Here is a 17,373-nt window from a genome sequence, read left to right as displayed (position 1 = left end):
TTGGATTTTGTCATCTGATTATTTCCACCAATCTGCTGTCTGTATTGTTATTTGCATAATTGCCTAGCCAACCCCTTCCTTGCTGCAGGTATAAGTATGCTGTGCCTGAGCAAGGAAGGCGTCAGTGCTTTGGTTGTCTAACCTAGTTCCAGTTTGTCTCTCTCCTGTGGTTGTCTTCCAGGTTCCAGCTCCTGTCTCCAGACTTCTGCTATAGAGACCCGCACCAGCATTCCATCTGCGGTGTAGCCTGACTCTCCGATCCATTCTGGACTCACCTGTTTCCAGTTACAACAATCACCTGCTTCCAGCCCAGCTTCCAGCAGTGTACAGCTTCTCTTAAAGGGCCGGTGTCCTTTCTGCAGTTTACCACTCTCCACCGGTATTATTATTTCACCGCTCTCAAACTCCAAACTTCATTATCAATCACCTGCTTCCAGCCCAGCTTCCAGCAGTGTACAGCTTCTCTTAAAGGGCCGGTGTCCTTTCTGCAGTTTACCACTCTCCACCGGTATTATTATTTCACCGCTCTCAAACTCCAAACTTCATTATTATTTCATCGCTCTCAAGTTCGTTTATTATTTAACTGGTTCCAGCCAGTATCCACTCCGTATCAACAACAGTCTGGTTCCAGCCAGTATCCACAGCAGCCGTTTTATCTTCAGCAGCCCAGCCTTTTCCTGGAACACCAGCTGGTACGATCCTGGGTTCTCTCCATTGCTACAGTCAGGCCTGGTAAGGACTTTCCAACTAGAAGATTATAAGAACTGTCTCACACTACCAGTGCCTGTGGCCCTTGCCACCCTGTAGTACCCAGGAATTGTATTTATCCTCTGTTGACTTTTATGTTTCCTTTACTGCTGCTGTGTTACGGAGTTTGTCATAATAAACATCATTGACTTTTATCCTGGTTGTCGTGGTCACGCCTTCGGGCAGTTATTCTACATGTTACTTACATGTCTAGGGGTCTGATACAACCTCCCAGGTTCCGTTACATCTCAGCCCCTACAACTGAGGCTGTCTCCCGTCAGCTCAGGCCCTCAGTTGTGACAGTAAGCACTGACCTAATGAATCCAGCCGGAGACCAGGATCAAGCGACCAGGCCGATGCAAGAACTGGCAGCCCGACTTGAACATCAGGAGGCTGCACAGGGCCACATCATCCGCTGTCTCCAGGATCTCTCTACACGGCTGGATGGGATTCAAATGACCCTCCGTGGACCTGGCACGTCCGGTGCGTCCACTACAGTGACACCAGCTGTAACCCCACCCACCTTACCCATTTCCAGTCCACATCTTCATCTTCCAACGCCAGCAAAATTTGATGGATCTCCAAGGTTCTGCAGGGGATTTCTCAATCAATGTGAAATCCACTTTGAGCTTCTACCTGGCAATTTCTTCAGTGACCGTACCAAAATTGCCTATATCATCTCCCTTCTCAGTGGCTCAGCCCTTGACTGGGCATCACCTTTATGGGAGAAGTCTGATCCCCTGCTATCCTCCTATACTGACTTTGTAGCTACATTCAGGCGCATCTTCGACGAGCCAGGCCGGATAACATCTGCTTCATCTGAGATTCTCCGTTTACGCCAGGGAACACGTACTGTGGGACAGTATCTTATACAGTTTAAAATCCTGGCATCCGAACTGGCATGGAACGACGAGGCCCTGTATGCTGCATTCTGGTATGGCTTATCAGAACGCATCATGGATGAGTTAGCTACCAGAGACTTGCCCTCTAAGTTGGATGAGCTAATTTCTCTTTGCACGAAGGTTGATCTACGTTTCATAGAGAGAGCAACCGAGCGAGGAAGATCATCTACTCCTAAATCTTCTGCTCCTCCTCCTCGTCAACCATCTCCATCCAAGGATGAGCCTATGCAAATTAGTCGTTCCCGTCTATCTCCCGCTGAGCGCCGAAGACGTCTCTCTGAGTCTCTCTGTCTCTACTGTGCAGCTCCGTCGCACACTATCAATGCCTGTCCCAAACGTCCGGGAAACTCCAGATCCTAGCTCGCCAAGGAGAGGGCCGGCTAGGAGTAATGATCTCCTCTCCATCTCCTCATGACTGTAACCTCCCAGTGTCGCTCCAAATTGCTCAACGTTACAGGAACGTCATTGCCCTCCTTGATTCCGGAGCAGCTGGGAATTTCATAACCGAAGCTTATGTTAAACGGTGGTCCCTACCCACCGAGAGACTGTCCTCGTCCATCTCTTTGACTGCCGTGGATGGCAGCAAGATTTTTGACGCAGTCATTTCCTTAAGGACTCTTCCAGTTCGTCTGAGAGTGGGAGTTCTTCATTCTGAGTATATTTCTTTTTTAGTGATTCCAAGAGCCACACATCCAGTGGTTTTAGGCCTTCCATGACTCCGTCTCCACAACCCATCAATTGACTGGATGACTACGCAAATACTGGCATGGGGTCCCTCCTGTGCTGAGACTTGTTTAGCCAAAGTTCTTCCTGTTTGTTCTTCCTTCCCCAGGTCATCTGATGTTCCGCCTCCTCCATATCAAGACTTCACGGACGTGTTCAGTAAAGCCTCTGCTGATATCCTTCCTCCTCATAGAGAATGGGACTGCCCAATCGACCTCATTCCAGGGAAGGTTCCACCGCGAGGCCGAACTTATCCGTTGTCTCTGCCTGAGACACACTCCATGGAAGAGTACATCAAAGAGAACCTGGCGAAGGGTTTCATCCGACCATCTTCTTCTCCAGCCGGCGCAGGCTTCTTCTTCGTTAAGAAGAAAGACGGTGGTCTGCGTCCGTGCATCGACTACAGAGGTCTGAACGACATTACCATCAAGAACCGATACCCTTTACCCCTGATTACCGAGCTCTTTGATAGAGTTAGTGGTGCAACTATTTTCACAAAGCTGGACTTGAGGGGTGCCTACAATCTCATCCGAATCCGTGAGGGTGACGAGTGGAAGACCGCCTTTAACACCCGTGACGGACATTATGAGTACCTCGTCATGCCCTTCGGATTGAGCAACGCTCCAGCAGTCTTCCAGCACTTCGTGAATGAGATTTTCAGGGACATCTTGTACCGCCATGTCGTGGTTTATCTAGACGACATCCTCATCTTTGCTAATAATCTCGAAGATCATCGTTTCTGGGTAAAAGAGGTTCTTTCCCGTCTCCGTGTCAATCACCTCTATTGTAAATTGGAGAAGTGTGTGTTTGAAGTTAAAACCATTCCGTTTCTAGGTTACATTGTGTCCGGTTCCGGACTAGAGATGGATCCTGAGAAACTCCAAGCAATCCAGAATTGGCCTATACCCTTAAGCCTCAAAGGGGTCCAGAGGTTCTTAGGGTTCGCCAATTATTATAGAAAATTTATACGAGACTTTTCCACCATCGTGGCGCCTATCACTGCATTAACCAAAAAAGGTGCTAATCCGTCCAAGTGGTCCGAGGAAGCTACACAGGCCTTTCACCTTCTGAAGCAACGGTTCATCTCTGCACCAGTTCTGAAACAGCCCGACACCGACTCTCCTTTTATCTTAGAGGTAGATGCCTCCTCCGTTGGAGTAGGAGCAGTGTTATCCCAGAGGGCCAAAGATGGACATCTACATCCTTGCAGTTTCTTCTCCCGGAAGTTCTCCCCAGCTGAGCGCAACTATGCCATTGGCGATCAGGAGTTGCTAGCCATCAAGCTCGCTCTGGAGGAGTGGAGATACCTGTTGGAGGGAGCTTCCCACTCAATCACCATACTTACCGACCACAAAAATCTTTTATATCTCAAAGGCGCACAATATGCAGAGAATAAATTACCAAGGTAATTTGTCCGGCGCTGTTAAGAGGATATGCTTGTCCTTTACAGCTGCTGTTTAAAGGGATAGTTAGTCCCTGAGTGAATGATAAAAATAGAGATATATACAGCGCTAATAACAAACTGGATATGGGGAATTAATAATCACAATTTATTGTAAAAAATTGTTGCAACAGCTATATTCATTATAAAAAAGATATTAATTTATCAATAAAAAATCAGAAAAAAATATATATAAGAAAAAATATCTATAGGGCAGGCACAGCAATTTTTGTTTTGATAATTTACCACACGAGGAAGCCGAATAAGTACACTGGTACGAGTCCTTGGAATAGTAGCCACAGTCCTAGGGTGCAGTTTTCAATGCTTAGCAGGTGAGGTCCAAATGCAAAGGCAGATCTTTGTGGTGTTTGATCCGGACTGAATTGAGTCCTGTTAGATTGCTGGATCTTTCTGCGCCTTATGGACATCCGCTATTTTTCCCAAACTGCACCTTAGGACTGTGGCTACTATTCCAAGGACTCGTACCAGTGTACTTATTCGGCTTCCTCGTGTGGTAAATTATCAAAACAAAAATTGCTGTGCCTGCCCTATAGATATTTTTTCTTATATATATTTTTTTCTGATTTTTTATTGATAAATTAATATCTTTTTTATAATGAATATAGCTGTTGCAACAATTTTTTACAATAAATTGTGATTATTAATTCCCCATATCCAGTTTGTTATTAGCGCTGTATATATCTCTATTTTTATCAAAGGCGCACAATGTCTGAATCCTCGTCAGGCCAGATGGGCACTTTTCTTCTCTAGGTTTGACTTTAAACTCCAGTTCTGTCCGGGTTCTCAGAATCGTAAGGCCGATGCCCTTTCCCGCTCATGGGAGCAAGAAAATGAGTCCGAGTCTGCAGACAAGCATCCTATTATTAATCCGTTGGCATTCTCCACGGTAGGGATGGACTCTACGCCTCCACCAGGGAAAAGTTTTGTTAAGCCAGTTCTAAGGAAGAAGCTCATGCATTGGGCCCATGCTTCCCGTTTTGCTGGACATACAGGCATTCAGAAAACCCTTGAATTTATTTCTAGGTCCTACTGGTGGCCAACTCTGAAGAAGGACGTTATGGAATTTATTGCCTCCTGCCCAAAGTGTGCCCAACACAAAGTCTCCCGCCAGTCGCCTGCGGGGCAACTGGTTCCATTATCTGTTCCCCGTCGACCTTGGACCCATTTGTCGATGGACTTTGTTTCCGATCTACCTATCTGCAACAAGTTTAATACCATCTGGGTGGTAGTTGACCGGTTCACCAAGATGGCACATTTCATCCCTCTCACCGGTCTTCCGTCAGCTTCCAAGTTGGCTCAAGTGTTTATACAAGAGATCTTCCGACTTCACGGTCTTCCTGAAGAGATCATCTCGGATCGTGGAGTACAATTTGTAGCCAAATTTTGGCGAAGTTTGTGTCAAGCCCTCCAAGTCAAGTTAAAGTTTTCCACGGCTTACCATCCTCAGACCAATGGTCAAACCGAGAGGGTGAATCAGGACTTGGAGGCCTTCCTCCGTATATATGTGTCTTCCTCTCAAGATGACTGGGTTCAACTCCTTCCTTGGGCCGAGTTCAGCCACAACAATCAATACCATTCCTCATCTTCTTCTACACCATTCTTCATTAATTATGGATTCCACCCTAAAGTCCCAGAATTCCAACCGCTTCCCGCAACTTCTGTTCCAGCAGTTGATGTCACCTTGCGTCAGTTTTCAAATAACTGGAGGAACGTCCGCGCAGCCCTGCTTAAAGCCTCATTCAGGTATAAGAAGTTTGCCGATAGGAAGCGTAGAGCGGTTCCTGCTCTCAAGGTGGGTGATCGTGTGTGGCTGTCCACGAAGAATTTGAGGTTGAGAGTTCCCAGCATGAAATTTGCACCTCGCTACATCGGACCCTTCAAGATTGAACAAGTCATCAATCCTGTTGCCTACAGGTTACAGTTACCATCCTTCTTGAAAATACCCAGGACATTTCATGTTTCTTTGTTGAAACCGCTGATCCTGAATCGGTTTCATTCCGCACTTCCTCCAGCTCCCAAAGTTCAGACTCAACGGGGAGTCGAGTACGAGGTGGCCAAGATTTTGGACTCACGTTTCCGTTACGGTCAGTTACAATACCTCATTGACTGGAAGGGCTATGGTCCTGAAGAACGCTCTTGGACCAATGCCTCAGACGTCCATGCTCCTGCCTTGGTCCGAAATTTCCACGCAAAGTTTCCTTTAAAGCCTAAGAAGTGTCCTGGGGCCACTCCTAAAGGGGGGGGTGCTGTCACGATCCGGGTATCTGGACGCCATTACTTACCCTTCAGATGCCTCCTAAGGCTGGCTCAGCGTTCCAGGACCGGATCCCACTGTTCCTGAGTTTCCACATGCAGAATGTCAGAGTGATGATTTCATCAGCCGCGGCCTCCGCTGTGCCCGCGTGGTTAAATGTGCGCTTGTCAGTCTGGCGTCTCCTGTGGCCGGCGTCGCCATTACTGTTTCAATTCTCACATGGATTACAAACCAAACTTCCCTCCAAGTGTCTGCATGGGCGCAGCCATCTTGGATTTTGTCATCTGATTATTTCCACCAATCTGCTGTCTGTATTGTTATTTGCATAATTGCCTAGCCAACCCCTTCCTTGCTGCAGGTATAAGTATGCTGTGCCTGAGCAAGGAAGGCGTCAGTGCTTTGGTTGTCTAACCTAGTTCCAGTTTGTCTCTCTCCTGTGGTTGTCTTCCAGGTTCCAGCTCCTGTCTCCAGACTTCTGCTATAGAGACCCGCACCAGCATTCCATCTGCGGTGTAGCCTGACTCTCCGATCCATTCTGGACTCACCTGTTTCCAGTTACAACAATCACCTGCTTCCAGCCCAGCTTCCAGCAGTGTACAGCTTCTCTTAAAGGGCCGGTGTCCTTTCTGCAGTTTACCACTCTCCACCGGTATTATTATTTCACCGCTCTCAAACTCCAAACTTCATTATCAATCACCTGCTTCCAGCCCAGCTTCCAGCAGTGTACAGCTTCTCTTAAAGGGCCGGTGTCCTTTCTGCAGTTTACCACTCTCCACCGGTATTATTATTTCACCGCTCTCAAACTCCAAACTTCATTATTATTTCATCGCTCTCAAGTTCGTTTATTATTTAACTGGTTCCAGCCAGTATCCACTCCGTATCAACAACAGTCTGGTTCCAGCCAGTATCCACAGCAGCCGTTTTATCTTCAGCAGCCCAGCCTTTTCCTGGAACACCAGCTGGTACGATCCTGGGTTCTCTCCATTGCTACAGTCAGGCCTGGTAAGGACTTTCCAACTAGAAGATTATAAGAACTGTCTCACACTACCAGTGCCTGTGGCCCTTGCCACCCTGTAGTACCCAGGAATTGTATTTATCCTCTGTTGACTTTTATGTTTCCTTTACTGCTGCTGTGTTACGGAGTTTGTCATAATAAACATCATTGACTTTTATCCTGGTTGTCGTGGTCACGCCTTCGGGCAGTTATTCTACATGTTACTTACATGTCTAGGGGTCTGATACAACCTCCCAGGTTCCGTTACATCTCAGCCCCTACAACTGAGGCTGCCTCCCGTCAGCTCAGGCCCTCAGTTGTGACAGTACCTTTCTGATGCGCTGTGTTGCTACGGGGCTGTTTCCTGGGATTTGGTTTCACCTGCCTGAGGCAGGTGAAACAAAATCCCTGATAAACCATGTGTCGGACCCAGCTTTCCGCAGCTAGTCGATGGCGTGATGCCACTGCGCGTGGGCAGGATCAGAGCGCCACATCTGTATTTGTAGGAGGGTGCAAAATTTAGAGTTTGCAAGAGGGCGCCGAACAGCCTAGCACTGGCCCTGGCTGCAACACACAATTGTAATCCTCTGTGCAATACGCATGGTAGAACTCCGTACTATTACCTAACCCCACAGAAAAAAAAAAAAAAATCCAAAATAGTTTATTAAATGCCCCCTTGTTGGGATAATTCTAATATAAAGTTCACCATAAAAGCCACACTCAAATCAAGGATCTCAAGCCTAGGGGCCTCCACCACCTGGAAGCCATATTGTATGCTATTTTAGGCTAATATTACCCTATTGCCATTATAATTTCCTTTTCTCAATTCTATCTGGGTGACAAAACATATATATTCTCTTTGTATAATGAGCTGGCCTATGTAAGATTAACATTTTTTATTCATATGACTGGTTATCTCTTGTTGGTCCCAGTCCAAAAGGCCCCAACAGCTTGTAAGGCTAAAGGGACCCCACAGTCCTTCATTCTGCCTTGGTTATAAAACATTGGTTTCCCTCCATAGGGAAAACACTGAATTATGACTTGTTCCATTACACTGCCGACCTACCAGGATGCGCCTGCCCCTCACCACTGTCCATGCACCTTGAGGCATGTTTCACTCATAATTGTACAGGGTTATACCCCCCTTGCAAACTCTGTTAAGAATTATTGGTCCGCAGGGGTGTTTGAAAGTGGTTGGGTATGAGTTACCGATGGTCGGGATGCCGGCCTACAGAATACCAATGCTGGCATACGAACAACTGAAATCCCAACAGGAGTGTGCTACTTATGTTCTCCCCTCTACCCTACCCCTTAACCCTCCCTTCACGCAGCCTAACCCTATCCTTCCCCTTTGGTGCCTAACCTTAACCTCACCGTTGTTGCCTAAACCTAACCCCCTCTTTCCTGCAGCCTAAACCTAGCCCTCCCCCTTAGTTCCTAAACCAAACCTCCCCCCCCCCCCGTGGTGCCTAACCCTAACCTCTCCCCTCCCACAGCCTACCCCTAACCTCCCGGGGTGACGCCTAAACCTATCCCCCCACCCTTGTTCCTAAACCTAACCCTCCCACTATACTCATGGTTGGGATGCCGACTGTCAGGATTCTGGTGTTGGTGTCCTGACCTTTTCAGGGTTCCAGTGTCAGTATTCTGACAGGTGTCAGAATTCTGGCGTCGGTATTCTTGGCATCTTGACATTCTTCTGGCGTCGGCATCTTAAACGGATCCCATTAGAAAGTACTCTGCATTTCAAAGCTATACATTTTGTATAAGGACTGAAAAATGGGTTGCTATGAAAATGTATTTAAAAGTTTCAAAGAAATATTCTACTTGTTTTAAAACTCTGAAAAAATGGTTTTACTCTGTAACACTGTGCATAAGCTACCACCCATTCTGTAATGACTATCTAATGGATTTTGTACTTCCAAATAAATACCAGTAAAGCACAAGGATTCAGATATGGTTTGTGCCAAATACTACATTACATTACGGAACTGCATCAGAGCTGAAATCATTCAAAACATCAGACTGCTGGATTATAAATATCAGTTTTACATGTTTGCAATAAATCTGATAGACCATAAGAAAAGAACCAAGTATAATATAGTTATTTATTATATAAAGAAACAATATAACTAGAAGATTGCAATCACAAAGGGAAAAGATCCCATTGAGCAGTTAGAGTTCTCTGGTGTCCTCTCTGCTTTCCAGGGATTTTCACGGGTATGGGTCATTAGGTCGACAAGATTTAGGTCGTCAGTCATTAGGTCGACCACTATTGACCGACATGCACCAGGTCGACATGGTCATTAGGTCAACATGAACAATGTCGACATGGAAAAAGGTCGACATGAGGTTTTTTTTTACTTTTTTGTGTCGTTTTCTTCGTAAAGTGACGGGGAACCCCAATTAGTGCACCGTGTCCCCTCACATGGCTTACTTCACTCGCCATGCTTCGGGGAAGATGCCTCACTCCACTACCGCTGCGCTCGGCACAGGTTACCGTTCCAAACTGTAGTCCATGTGGATCGTAAAGTATGAAAAAGTTCAAAAAATGAAAAAAAATTTTTTAAAAACTCATGTTGACCTTTTTCTATGTCAACCTGATGACCATGTCGACCTAGTGCATGTCGACCAATAGTGGTCAACCTAATGACTGTCGAGCTAAGTCTTGTCGAACTAATGACCGTAAGCCATTTTTACTGAGTTGCAGTAATGTCAGGCCAGGTTACACATGTTACATCTGAGCCATATGCAAAAGTAATTACAAACCAGTTAGCTGTTTATGGGGATAATTCCGAGTTGATCGCTAGCTGCCTATGTTTGCTGCGTAGTGATCAGTGAAAAAAAACAGCTAATCTGCGTTTGCGTATGCACCGCAATGCGCACGCATGTCATACGGGTACAAAGTCCATAGTGGTTTTGCACTGGTTCTAGCGACGATTCCAATCGCACAGCTGGCCGCAAAGAGATTGACATAAAGAGGGCGTTTCTGGGTGTCAACTGACAATTTTCAGGGAGTGCTTAGAAAAACGCAGGCGTGGCAGAAAAAATGCAGGCGTGGCTGGGCGTTCACTGGGCGGGTGTGTGATGTCAAAAGCCGTCCCTCCGTCATTAGAATCAACGCACACGAAGAGTAACTACAGGGCTGGTCTTGTTTTACGCAAAAAGATTTTGCAGGCGCTCTGCTGCACAAGCGTTCGCACTTCTGCAAAGCGAAAATACACTCCCCAGTCAGTGGCAACAATGCGTTTGCACTAGAGATGTGCACCGGAAATTTTTCGGGTTTTGTGTTTTGGTTTTGGGTTCGGTTCCGTGGCCGTGTTTTGGGTTCGAACGCGTTTTGGCAAAACCTCACCGAATTTTTTTTGTCGGATTCGGGTGTGTTTTGGATTCGGGTGATTTTTCAAAAAACCCTAAAAAACAGCTTAAATCATAGAATTTGGGGGTCATTTTGATCCCAAAGTATTATTAACCTCAATAACCATAATTTCCACTCATTTTCAGTCTATTCTGAACACCTCACACCTCACAATATTATTTTTAGTCCTAAAATTTGCACCGAGGTCGCTGGATGACTAAGCTCAGCGACCCAAGTGGCCGACACAAACACCTGGCCCATCTAGGAGTGGCACTGCAGTGTCACGCAGGATGGCCCTTCCAAAAAACACTCCCCAAACAGCACATGACGCAAAGAAAAAAAGAGGCGCAATGAGGTAGCTGTGTGAGTAAGCTAAGCGACCCTGGTGGCCGACACAAACACCTGGCCCATCTAGGAGTGGCACTGCAGTGTCAGGCCGGATGGCCCTTCCAAAAAATACTCCCCAAACAGCACATGACGCAAAGAAGAAAAAAAAGAGGCGCAATGAGGTAGCTGTGTGACTAAGATAAGTGACCCTAGTGGCCGACACAAACACCTGGCCCATCTAGGAGTGGCACTGCAGTGTCACGCAGGATGGCCCTTCCAAAAAACACTCCCCAAACAGCACATGACGCAAAGAAAAATGAAAGAAAAAAGAGGTGCAAGATGGAATTGTCCTTGGGCCCTCCCACCCACCCTTATGTTGTATAAACAGGACATGCACACTTTAACCAACCCATCATTTCAGTGACAGGGTCTGCCACACGACTGTGACTGAAATGACGGGTTGGTTTGGACCCCCACCAAAAAAGAAGCAATTAATCTCTCCTTGCACAAACTGGCTCTACAGAGGCAAGATGTCCACCTCATCATCATCCTCCGATTCATCACCGTGTACATCCCCCTCCTCACAGATTATCAATTCGTCCCCACTGGAATCCACCATCACAGCTCCCTGTGTACTTTGTGGAGGCAATTGCTGCTGGTGAATGTCTCCATGGAGGAATTGATTATAATTCATTTTAATGAACATCATCTTCTCCACATTTTCTGGAAGTAACCTCGTACGCCGATTGCTGACAAGGTGAGCGGCGGCACTAAACACTCTTTCGGAGTACACACTTGTGGGAGGGCAACTTAGGTAGAATAAAGCCAGTTTGTGCAAGGGCCTCCAAATTGCCTCTTTTTCCTGCCAGTATACGTACGGACTGTCTGACGTGCCTACTTGGATGCGGTCACTCATATAATCCTCCACCATTCTTTCAATGGGGAGAGAATCATATGCAGTGACAGTAGACGACATGTCCGTAATTGTTGGCAGGTCCTTCAGTCCGGACCAGATGTCAGCATCAGCAGTCGCTCCAGACTGCCCTGCATCACCGCCAGCGGGTGGGCTCGGAATTCTGAGCCTTTTCCTTGCACCCCCAGTTGCGGGAGAATGTGAAGGAGGAGATGTTGACAGGTCGCGTTCCGCTTGACTTGACAATTTTCTCACCAGCAGTTCTTTGAACCCCTGCAGACTTGTGTCTGCCGGAAAGAGAGATCCAAGGTAGGTTTTAAATCTAGGATCGAGCACGGTGGCCAAAATGTAGTGCTCTGATTTCAACAGATTGACCACCCGTGAATCCTTGTTAAGCGAATTAAGGGCTCCATCCACAAGTCCCACATGCCTAGCGGAATCGCTCTGTGTTAGCTCCTCCTTCAATGTCTCCAGCTTCTTCTGCAAAAGCCTGATGAGGGGAATGACCTGACTCAGGCTGGCAGTGTCTGAACTGACTTCACGTGTGGCAAGTTCAAAAGGTTGCAGAACCTTGCACAACGTTGAAATCATTCTCCACTGCGCTTGAGACAGGTGCATTCCACCTCCTATATCGTGCTCAGTTGTATAGGCTTGAATGGCCTTTTGCTGCTCCTCCAACCTCTGAAGCATATAGAGGGTTGAATTCCACCTCGTTACCACTTCTTGCTTCAGATGATGGCAGGGCAGGTTCAGGCGTTTTTGGTGTTGCTCCAGTCTTCTGTACGTGGTGCCTGTACGCCGAAAGTGTCCCGCAATTCTTCTGGCCACCGACAGCATCTCTTGCACGCCCCTCTCGTTTTTTAAATAATTCTGCACCACCAAATTCAAGGTATGTGCAAAACATGGGACGTGCTGGAATTTGCCCATATTTAATGCACACACAATATTGCTGGCGTTGTCCGATGCCACAAATCCACAGGATAGTCCAATTGGGGTAAGCCATTCTGCGATGATCTTCCTCAGTTGCCGTAAGAGGTTTTTAGCTGTGTGCGTATTCTGGAAAGCGGTGATACAAAGCGTAGCCTGCCTAGGAAAGAGTTGGCGTTTGCGAGATGCTGCTACTGGTGCCGCCGCTGCTGTTCTTGCGGCGGGAGTCAATACATCTACCCAGTGGGCTGTCACAGTCATATAGTCCTGAGTCTGCCCTGCTCCACTTGTCCACATGTCCGTGGTTAAGTGGACATTGGGTACAACTGCATTTTTTAGGACACTGGTGAGTCTTTTTCTGAGGTCTGTGTACATTTTCGGTATCGCCTGCCTAGAGAAATGGAACCTAGATGGTATTTGGTACCGGGGACACAGTACCTCAATCAAGTCTATAGTTGGCTCTGCAGTAATGATGGATACCGGAACCACGTTTCTCACCGCCCAGGATGCCAAGGCCTCAGTTATCCGCTTTGCAGCAGGATGACTGCTGTGATATTTCATCTTCCTCGCAAAGGACTGTTGGACAGTTAATTGCTTGGTGGAAGTAGTAAAAGTCGTCTTACGACTTCCCCTCTGGGATGACCATCGACTCCCAGCAGCAACAACAGCAGCGCCAGCAGCAGTAGGCGTTACACGCAAGGATGCATCGGAGGAATCCCAGGCAGGAGAGGACTCGTCAGAATTGCCAGTGACATGGCCTGCAGGACTATTGGCATTCCTGGGGAAGGAGTAAATTGACACTGAGGGAGTTGGTGGGGTGGTTTGCGTGAGCTTGGTTACAAGAGGAAGGGATTTACTGGTCAGTGGACTGCTTCCGCTGTCGCCCAAAGTTTTTGAACTTGTCACTGACTTATGATGAATGCGCTGCAGGTGACGTATAAGGGAGGATGTTCCGAGGTGGTTAACGTCCTTACCCCTACTTATTACAGCTTGACAAAGGCAACACACGGCTTGACAAATGTTGTCCGCATTTCTGTTGAAATACTTCCACACCGAAGAGCTGATTTTTTTGGTATTTTCACCAGGCATGTCAATGGCCATATTCCTCCCACGGACAACAGGTGTCTCCCCAGGTGCCTGACTTAAACAAACCACCTCACCATCAGAATCCTCCTTGTCAATTTCCTCCCCAGCGCCAGCAACACCCATATCCTCCTCATCCTGGTGTACTTCAACACTGACATCTTCAATCTGACTATCAGGAACTGGACTGCGGGTGCTCCTTCCAGCACTTGCAGGGGGCGTGCAAATGGTGGAAGGCGCATGCTCTTCACGTCCAGTGTTGGGAAGGTCAGGCATCGCAACCGACACAATTGGACTCTCCTTGTGGATTTGTGATTTCGAAGAACGCACAGTTCTTTGCTGTGCTTTTGCCAGCTTAAGTCTTTTCATTTTTCTAGCGAGAGGCTGAGTGCTTCCATCCTCATGTGAAGCTGAACCACTAGCCATGAACATAGGCCAGAGCCTCAGCCGTTCCTTGCCACTCCGTGTGGTAAATGGCATATTGGCAAGTTTACGCTTCTCCTCCCACGATTTGAATTTAGATTTTTGAGTCCTTTTTTTACTGATATTTGGTGTTTTGGATTTTACATGCTCTGTACTATGACATTGGGCATCGGCCTTGGCAGACGACGTTGATGGAATTTCATCGTCTCGGCCATGACTAGTGGCAGCAGCTTCAGCACGAGGTGGAAGTGGATCTTGATCTTTCCCTATTTTTGGAACCTCAACATTTTTGTTCTCCATATTTTAATAGGCACAACTAAAAGGCACCTCAGGTAAACAATGGAGATGGATGGATACTAGTATACTTATGGATGACGAGTGACTGACGACACAGAGGTAGCTACAGCCGTGGACTACCGTACTGCGTCTGCTAGTATAGAGATGATAATGATATAAAATATATATATATATCACTACTGCAGGTATATATATAATATAATGACGGACCTGCTGGACACTGTCAGCAGACTCCTAAACTACTAGTATGAAGAAGATAGAAAAAAAAACCCCACCACAGGTAGGTATACAATTATGGACGAGCACTGACGACACAGAGGTAGCTACAGCCGTGGACTACCGTACTGCGTCTGCTAGTATAGAGATGATAATGATATAAAAAATATATATATATCACTACTGCAGATATATATATAATATAATGACGGACCTGCTGGACACTGTCAGCAGACTCCTTAACTACTAGTATGAAGAAGATAGAAAAAAAACCCCCACCACAGGTAGGTATACAATTATGGACGAGCACTGACGACACAGAGGTAGCTACAGCCGTGGACTACCGTACTGCATCTGCTAGTATAGAGATGATAATGATATAAAAAATATAAATATATCACTACTGCAGGTATATATATAATATAATGACGGACCTGCTGGACACTGTCAGCAGACTCCTAAACTACTAGTATGAAGAAGATAGAAAAAAAAACCCACCACAGGTAGGTATACAATTATGGACGAGCACTGACGACACAGAGGTAGCTACAGCCGTGGACTACCGTACTGCGTCTGCTAGTATAGAGATGATAATGATATAAAAAATATATATATATCACTACTGCAGGTATATATATAATATAATGACGGACCTGCTGGACACTGTCAGCAGACTCCTAAACTACTAGTATGAAGAAGATAGAAAAAAAAACCCACCACAGGTAGGTATACAATTATGGACGAGCACTGACGACACAGAGGTAGCTACAGCCGTGGACTACCATACTGCGTCTGCTAGTATAGAGATGATAATGATATAAAAAATATATATATCACTACTGCAGGTATATATATAATATAATGACGGACCTGCTGGACACTGTCAGCAGACTCCTAAACTACTAGTATGAAGAAGATAGAAAAAAAAAACCCACCACAGGTAGGTATACAATTATGGACGAGCACTGACGACACAGAGGTAGCTACAGCCGTGGACTACCGTACTGCGTCTGCTAGTGTAGAGATGATAATGATATAAAAAATATATATATATCACTACTGCAGGTATATATATAATATAATGACGGACCTGCTGGACACTGTCAGCAGACTCCTAAACTACTAGTATGAAGAAGATAGAAAAAAAAACCCCACCACAGGTAGGTATACAATTATGGACGAGCACTGACGACACAGAGGTAGCCACAGCCGTGGACTACCGTACTGCGTCTGCTAATATAGAGATGATAAAGATGATAGAGATGAACAAAAAAAATATAACACTACTGCAGGTAAATATTTATATAATATAATGAATGACGGACCTGCTGGACACTGTCAGCAGAATGCGTTTATAGAATAAAAAAAAAACCACCACAGGAGTGTTTAACTTTTTCAGGCAGACAATATACTGGTGGTCACTGGTCAGTCACACTGGCAGCAAAAGTGTGCACTGTACTCCTGCTATAACTGCACCCCAGTCTCCCCCACAATTCAGCTGTGTGAGCAGTGAGCACTCAGCACAGTCAGATATACATAGATATATCATGCAGCACACTGAGGCTGAGCACAGATATGGTATGGAGCGTTTTTTTCAGGCAGAGAACGGATTAAAAAAAACTAGCAAAACTCTGCACTGACTGTACTCCTCCTAACAGCTCTCCCCAATCCTCCCCACAATAAGCTAAGCAGCAATCAGATCAACTAACTACTAACAGTAACTATAAACGGAGAGGACGCCAGCCACGTCCTCTCCCTATCAATCTCAATGCACGTGTGAAAATGGCGGCGACGCGCAGCTCCTTATATAGAATCCGAGTCTCGCGATAGAATACGAGCCTCGCGAGAATCCGACAGCGGGATGATGACGTTCGGGCGCGCTCGGGTTAGCCGAGCAAGGCGGGAAGATCCGAGTCTGCCTCGGACCCGTGTAAAAAGGCTGAAGTTCGGGGGGGTTCGGATTCCGAGGAACCGAACCCGCTCATCTCTAGTTTGCACGGCTGCTAAAAACTGCTAGCGAGCGATCAACTCGAAATGACCCCCTATATCCTCAATGTTTACACATGTAACATGATATCAAATAATATTGGGTAGATCAATTAATTCACAATGAAGAAAAAATAACATAAACAGTGTGGAGTACTTAATAATAATGTGAAAGACTCTGGCTTAGATCATGGAGGGACAACTTCTAGGTATTCCAGGGTCACATAAGAAGCATTTCCAAAATTGGCAAAAAAAACAGTTTTTGCACAGAATGAATAGTAAAAAAAACAAACACTGTTTTTATTGGTCATGTAGTGCTAACATTACCTTACTCGTGCCCATGCTGGTGAAATACGTGTGAGGGCTACCAGACCAAAAGATTGAGCAAGGGTCACTCCTTGTGTGGAAGCAGTACGCAGATCTGAGCATCAGCACTGATAGGTGGCAGGACTACCATTGGCGTTTCTATAATGGGTGCAGTGCGTGCGGTGCACACGGGCCCCTGGGTCCAGGGGGGACCGCACACATTGCACCCATATTTTAGTACTCACCTCTCCGGAGTCCAGCGTCGGCATGCACACTTTAATTTTTTTCTCCGGAACATGGTGGGCGCCATGTTTCCGGAGACCTACACATGCGCAGTAGGTTCCGGAGCAGTGTCGGAGCCTAGAGCGCCGTGGAGAGGAGGGGGCCCACCTGGAGTCTGCACATGGGCCCCCTCCTCGCTTAATGCGCCCCTGAGGACTACCCTATCAGTCCCA

The sequence above is a fragment of the Pseudophryne corroboree genome, chromosome 4 (genome assembly GCF_028390025.1).
Source record: "Pseudophryne corroboree isolate aPseCor3 chromosome 4, aPseCor3.hap2, whole genome shotgun sequence".
Lineage (NCBI taxonomy): Eukaryota > Metazoa > Chordata > Amphibia > Anura > Myobatrachidae > Pseudophryne > Pseudophryne corroboree.
The sequence above is the reverse complement of the archived record's forward strand: the minus strand, read 5'-3'. Positions refer to the sequence as shown.